Here is a 7,809-nt window from a genome sequence, read left to right as displayed (position 1 = left end):
TTGTGTCTATGTACCACAGCTTTCTTACCCATTTGTCTGCTGATGGACATCTAGGTTGCTTCCATGCCCTGGATACTGTAAACAGTGCTGTGATGAACATTGGGGCACACGTGTCTTTTTCACTTCTGTGTGAATCACGATTTGACTGAGGAGAAATCCTGATGACTGTTAGCCTGTTAGTGGTAAGCCCTGCACATGAGTTTGGTTGAAGGAGTGGGACCAAAGTTGGAGATAGTTGTTTCAAACCGCCTGAGACTGCTCATATGGACATGTGTGGTGCGGTCCTGCTGGGGGACATCTCTGGTTGCTCTATTCTCACGAGCAACAGAGGATTTTCTTTCCTTCCTTTCATTACCCTTGTTTCCCTTTCTCCCTCTTTCCTCACTACCTGCCTTTCTTTCACAAATATTCATTGTGCTGTGCTGTGCTGTGCTTCCTTACTCAGCCGGCTCCAACTCTTTTTGACCCCATGGTCTGTAGCCCGCCAGGCTTCTCTGTCCATGGTGATTCTCCAGGCAAGCATACTGGAGCAGGCTGCCATTCCGCCCTCCAGGGGAACTTCCCAACCCAGGGATTGAATCCTGCACTCCCATGTTGCAGGTGGGTTTTTTGTTTGTTTGTTTGTTTTTTTGTTTTTTACTGTCTGAGCCACCAGGAAACCCTTAAAATGGGCTTCATCTGACAGTATGTTTTTCATATCTGTAAGATCAATTGGGGTCTATTTTAGGATTTCCATGTCTCTCCTTACTTTTAGAACACACAAAACACAGTTATTCCAAGTATCTTAATGTATCTGTCTGCAATTACTAAAATCTATGCCACTTCTGCCTGCGTTTCAGTTCTCAAAGGAATTGTAGTAGGATTTTCTTACCTTTTTGAGATTTAATATATTTTCACGTGGTTCTGGGCTAGTTCCATATTCTTCTTGGGAATTGGCTGCTCCTGACTTTAAACATGTTTTCATAAATTTAACGGCCAGTGATACATCTTTCTTACAAAGTGGTGGCTCGTGCCTCTTGCCCATTTTTCTATCAGGTTTTAAGATCTTCTAAGAATTCTAAGAGTCATTTTTTGGGTTTGTTTACGGTGTGCTTTTTCTGCCTCTTAAAATGTTCAGCAGTGTGATGGACCCTGGGTGAGTAAGCAACAAGTGGACACCAGGATGTGAACACTTGACAGGAAACCAAGGAAGACCCACTAAGCCAACAAACTGTCCCCAGGGGTGCCCCTCAGGCTGGTTGACCCTACGAGTCAATTGTAAAAACGAGGACTGAGGTGGAGCACACAATCCATTCCACTATCCTCCAGAGCCAACCAGCTCCATGAGAGACCATGGGAACTAGATGCACAGGACAGGATGACTCAGTGTTTTGTCCAAGAACCTGGAAGCTTGTGGCAGCTGCTCATGGAAATGAATTCCACCATGGTTTTGGCTGTGAGGGAAGCTCCAAGGGAGCTTCCAGCAAGAAAACAAGAAGAGAAAAGTGATTTGTGAGGGCACGTCTTGAGAAGACCTTTGCACACAAGGCTCACACAGGTCTGGGCAAGCTCCACCCCTTGCTGGAAATACTAATCAGCCACAGGTGGGCATTTCCTGCATGGGATCCCCCAGCACAACCTGAAACATGGATTTCTCTGCCCCATCCCCAACACCATGTACAAACCCAAGCCAGGGTAGTACTCCTAGTGAGGTGACCCTGAGTCCTTGACTTCAAACGAGACAGCTCCGTGTGGAGCCAGGGCAAGTGTATTCACTGCATGCTCCCAGCATGAAGAAAAGGGTTTCCGACTGGAGGCCTTAAAACGGAAGCGAGCTCCTGGAACACTGAGACAAGGAGGCGGGATGGAAAGGTTTCTGTCGGCTGGCCCAGAATTCAATGGGCTTCAAGGTGCATTAAGACCACATTGCAGGACGAAGGAGCAATGATTCTCGCTTCCACAGACACTTAAACACAACCTAGTTGTCATGGAGGGAGTTTAGGCAAGATATGAAAACCTAGATAATGGTGAAAGCTGAGAGAGAACAGAATGAATGCCTGAGGCGTGTGGCTGTGTGGCAAGGTTGGGAGGAGATGCACTCTGCCTGCTGTGTGACCCATCAGAGTTGACATAGAGGTGAGGGTGGCAGGTGAGTTTGGAGGCCTCTTGAGGGCATTACTAATGCCTCATTTCTCCGAGCAAATCATCTGAATTGCTCCCCATCCTCCGCTAGACATGTCAGGATGGGGCTTTGTGATGTCAAAGCTCACCCAGGGCCACCTTTGGCTGCGGAAGAGACTTGCTGATCTCATAAAGCATGAGGGTGAGGCTCCATGGGGACTGGTATATATAGGGGTGCTCAGGGCCTCTGAACAGACCACTGTGAGTCGTCCAAATGACTGAGGTGACTGGGAAGCCACAAGGCTCCAGAGTAGTTATGGAACCCCCACCTCCTGTTACCCAGGAGAAGATGAAGACCTCCTATCAATTGAGGTCCAGAAAAAATATCAAGGTGAGCTGAACCCAGCCATACTTCTTTTGCCCATCAACCCCACCCGAAAAGACACCCTCCCCTGTCCTTACCTGGCACATAACCCTTCTCTGCCCACACCCTTTCTCCTGAAGCTATCGTTCCCACATGTCTTCACAGTCTTCCCTAAACCAGTGCCATTCTTTGCTCCCTCTCTTGATTTCTCCATGTGGGCAGGGTAACCGTGAGGGTAAATAATCCCATTCCGGAAAGATTCCCAAGAGGACTTCTCAGAAACCTCCCACCACAAAAATGCTTAAGAAAATCAGATGCTCCAAGCTCTGTAGCCAGAGTTCCAAGGCGAATGAAAAGCTGAATCAGAAGGAACCAGAGGAGGTCCCAAAGACCATGGAGACCCCTGCCATTCCAGTTAATCAGATGTAATCAGAGGAGGTCCCAGAAACCATGGAGACCCCTGCCATTCGAGCTAATCAGAAGAACCAGAGGAGGTCCTAGGGACCATGGAGCCCCCTGCACTTCCAGCTAATCAGAATGAATCAGAGAAGGTCCCAGAGACCATGGAGACCCCTGCCATTCCAGTTAATCAGAACGAACCAGAGGAGTTCCCAGAGACGATGGAGACCCCTGCCATTCCAGCTGCACCACAGGACAGCCAGTGACTTCGGGGCATGGCTAGACACCTCAGCAATTCTCAGGGGTCTCTCCGCTGAGTACTGGCCTACAGTACCGATGCTGAATATTATAACAAGTGCATACAGTAATAAGAAAAATAAAATAAAATAATCCTGGTGTGAAATTATGTTTGTCTCATAGTTCCCTGATACTGGGTGGCAGAGAGGGCAGGGAAGGGATAAATGTGTGAGGAGGGAGGGAGATGGCTTCTGTGGAGTTAGAGATGGGACCAGAATGTCCAGTTTGGCAGAAAGTAGGGGGAAGAACTGGTTCCAGACTGAGCTTCAAAGACACACTTCCCTTGGGAGAAGAGGAAGAGGACTTGGTGTTTCTCTGTGTGAGTGCTGAGATGAACACTTAGCTGGGGAGATGGGTCGTGTGTGAGGGGGCAGTGCCATTTGTTTAAAAGGTATACAAAAGTGATGCCCCATCAAGAGAATGGAATATTGACATTTGCAGCAAAATGGAAGGTAGAATATTGAGTAAAATAACTCAAACAGAGGTAGACAAATAATGTGTGATATAAATTTTGAAAACTAAAAATACTGCAAAGAAAATATATGATAAAAATGGAGGCAAACAGATATAGAGAAGCATCTACTGGTTACCAGCGGGGAGGGGAAGAGGAAGGGGCAATACCGAGGTGGGGGAGTGGGAGGCACCCAGTGTTATTTAGGTGGAAGATGAGTTCAGGGATGCATTGTACAACATGGGGAATAGAGCCAGGACTTTGTCATAACTATAAATGGAAAGCAAGCTTTAACTTTTATATAATAAGAAAGAAAAGGAAAGAGGGGGGGTGAAAAAAGGAAGAAAGGAAGGAAAAGAATGGCGTTTTCGGAGCTCAAAAAGCCAATACTGATTAGGCCCTTTTCGGCAAAGGAATGCATTTTATTTTATTTTATTTATTTTAATTGGTGGGTGATTACTTTACAATATTGTGGTTGCTTTTGCCACATATTGACAGGAATCAGCCATGGGTGTACATGTGTTCCCCTTCCTGATCCCCCCTCTCACCTCGCTCCCCATCCAATCCCTCTGGGTCAGCCCATTGCACCAGCCCTGTGCACCCTGTCTTATGCATCGAACATGGACTGGCTATCCCTTTCTCATATGATAATATACATGTCTCAATGTCGTTCTCTCAGATCATCCCACCCTCGCCGTGTCCCACAGAGTCAAAAAGACTGTTCTGTGAATCTGTGTCTCTTTTGCTGTCTCCCATAGGGGGTTATCATCTCCATCTTCCTAAATTCAATATATATGCCTTAGTATAGTGTACTGGTGGTTTTCTTTCTGACTTACTTCGCTCTGTATAATAGGCTCCACTTTCATTCACCTCATTAGAATGGATTCAAAAGTGTTCTTTTTAATGGCTTAGCAATATTCCATTGTGTCTATGTACCACAGCTTTCTTACCCATTTGTCTGCTGATGGACATCTAGGTTGCTTCCATGCCCTGGCTACTGTAAGCAGTGCTGTGATGAACATTGGGACACACGTGTCTTTTTCACTTCTGGGTGAATCACGATTTGACTGAGGAGAAACCACGATGACTGTAGCCTGTTAGTGGTAAGCCCTGCACATGAGTTTGGTTGGAGGAGTGGGACCAAAGTTGGAGATAGTTGCTTCAAACCGTCTGACACTGCTCAGATGGACATGTGTGGTGCTGTCCTGCTGGGGGACATCTCTGGTTGCTCTATTCTCACCAGCTACAGAGGATTTTCTTTCCTTCCTTTCATTACCCTTCTTTCCCTTTCTCCCTCTTTCCTCACTACCTGCCTTTCTTTCACAAATATTCATTGTGCTGTGCTGTGCTGTGCTTCCTTACTCAGCCGGCTCCAGCTCTTTTTGACCCCATGGTCTGTAGACTGCCAGGCTTCTTTGTCCATGGTGATTTTCCAGGCAAACATACTGGAGCAGGCTGCCATTCCGCCCTCAGGGGATCTCCCCAACCCAGATAATGAATACTGGTCTCCCATGTTGCAGGTGGGTTTTTTGTTTGTTTGTTTGTTTTACTGTCTGAACCATCAGGAAACCTTAAAGTGGGCTTCATCTGACACTATGTTTTTCATAACTGTAAGATCAATTGGGGTCTATTTTAGGATTTCCATGTATCTCCTTACTTTTAGAACACACAAAACACAGTTATTCCAAGTATCTTAATGTATCTGCCTGCAATTACTAAAATCTATGCCACTTCTGCCTGTGTTTCAGTTCTAAAGGGAATTGTAGTAGGATTTTTCTTACCTTTTTGAGATTTAATATATTTTAAAGTGGTTCTGGGCTGGTTCCATATTCTTCTTGTGAATTGGCTGCTCCTGACTTTAAACATGTCTTCATAAATTTCACGGCCACTGATACATCTTTGTTATAATGTGATAGCTCGTGCCTCTTGCCCATTTTTCTATCAGGTTTTAAGATCTTCTAACAATTCTAAGAGTCATCTTTTGGATTTGTTTACGGTGTGCTTTTTCTGCCTCTTAAAATGTTCAGCAGTGTGATGGAGCCTGGGTGAGTAAGCAACAAGTGGACACCAGGATGTGAACACTTGACAGGTAACCAAGGAAGATGCACTAAGCCAACAAACTGTGCCCAGGGGTGCCCCTCAGGCTGGTAGACCCTACGAGTCAATTGTAAAAACGAGGACTGAGGTGGAGCACACAATCCATTCCACTATCCTCCAGAGCCAACCAGCACCATGAGAGACCATGGGAACTAGATGCACAGGACAGGATGACTCAGTGTTTTGTCCAAGAACCTGGAAGCTTGTGGCAGCTGCTCATGGAAATGAATTCCACCATGGTTTTGGCTGTGAGGGAAGCTCCAAGGGAGCTTCCAGCAAGAAAACAAGAAGAGAAAAGTGATTTGTGAGGGCACGTCTTGAGAAGACCTTTGCACACAAGGTTCACACAGCTCTGGGCAAGCTCCACCCCACGCTGGAAATACTAATCAACCACAGGTGGGCATTTCCTGCATGGGATCCCCCAGCACAACCTGAAACATGGATTTCTCTGCCCCATTCCCAACACCATGTACAAACCCAAGAATGGGTACTACTCCTAGTTAGGTGACCCTGAGTCCTAGACTTCAAACGAGACAGCTCCATGTGGAGTCAGCTCAAGTGTATTCACTGCATGCTCACAGCATGAAGAAAAGGGTTTCCGACTGGAGGCCTTAAAACGGAAGCGAGCTCCTGGAACACTGAGACAAGGAGGCGGGATGGAAAGGTTTCTGTCGGCTGGCCCAGAATTCAATGGGCTTCAAGGTGCACTAAGACCACATTGCAGGACGAAGGAGCAAAGATTCTCGCTTCAACAGACACTTTAACACAAGCTAGTTGTCATGGAGGGAGTTAAGCAAGATATGAAAAGCTAGATAATGGTGAAAGCTGAGAGAGAACAGAATGAATGCCTCAGGCGTGTGGCTGTGGGGCAAGGTTGGGAGGAGATGCACTCTGCCTGCTGTGTGACCCATCAGAGTTGACATAGAGGTGAGGGTGGCGGGTGAGTTTGGAGTCCTCTTGAGGGCATTGCTAATGCCTCATTTCTCCGAGCAAATCATCTGAATTGCTCCCCATCCTCCGCTAGAAATGTCAGGATGGGGCTTTGTGATGTCAAAGCTCACCCAGGGCCACCATTGGCTGGGGAAGAGACTTGCTGACCTCATAAAGAATGAGGGTGAGGCTCCATGGGGACGGGTATATATAGGGGTGCTCAGGGGCTCTGAGCAGACCACTGTGAGTCCTCCAAATGACTGAGGTGACTGGGAAGCCACAAGGCTCCAGAGTAGTTATGGAACACCCAGCTCCTCTTACCCAGGAGAAGATGAAGACCTCCTATCAATTGAGTTCCAGAAAACATATCAAGGTGAGCTGAACCCAGCCATACTCCTTTTGCCCATCGACCCCACCCGTAAAGACACCCTCCCCTGTCCTTACCTGGCACATAACCCTTCCCTGCCCACACCCTTTCTCCTGAAGCCATCGTTCCCACCTGTCTTCACCCTCTTCCCTAAACCAGTGCCATTCTTTGCTCCCTCTCTTGATTTCTCCATGTGGGCAGGGTTACCGTGAGTGTGAATAATCCCATTAAGGAAAGATTCCCAAGAGAACTTCTCAGAAACCTCCCACCACAAAAATGCTTAAGAAAATCAGATGCTCAAAGCTCTGTAGCCAGAGTTCCAAGGCAAATGAACAGCTGAATCAGAAGGAACCAGAGGAGGTCCCAGAGACCGTGGAGACCCCTGCCATTCCAGTTATTCAGAACTAACCAGAGGAGGTCCCAGACACCAAGGAGACCCCTGCCATTCGAGCTAATCAGAAGAACCAGAGGAGGTCCCAGACACCATGGAGACCCTTGCCATTCGAGCTAATCAGAAGAACCAGAGGAGGTCCTAGGGACCATGGAGACCCCTGCATTTCCAGCTAATCAGAATGAACCAGAGGAGGTCCCAGAGACCATGGAGACCCCTGCCATTGCAGTTAATCAGAACGAACCAGAGGAGTTCCCAGCGACCATGGAGACCCCTGCCATTCCAGCTGGACCAGTGGACTGCCAGTGATTTCGCGGCATGGCTAGACACTTCAGAAAATTTCAGGGGTCTCTCCGCTGAGTAAAGGCCTACAGTACCGATGCTGAATATTATCACAACTGCATACAGTAATA

This window comes from Cervus elaphus, chromosome X, assembly GCF_910594005.1.
Source record: "Cervus elaphus chromosome X, mCerEla1.1, whole genome shotgun sequence".
NCBI classification, from domain to species: domain Eukaryota; kingdom Metazoa; phylum Chordata; class Mammalia; order Artiodactyla; family Cervidae; genus Cervus; species Cervus elaphus.
Note: the sequence above shows the minus strand (reverse complement) of the source record.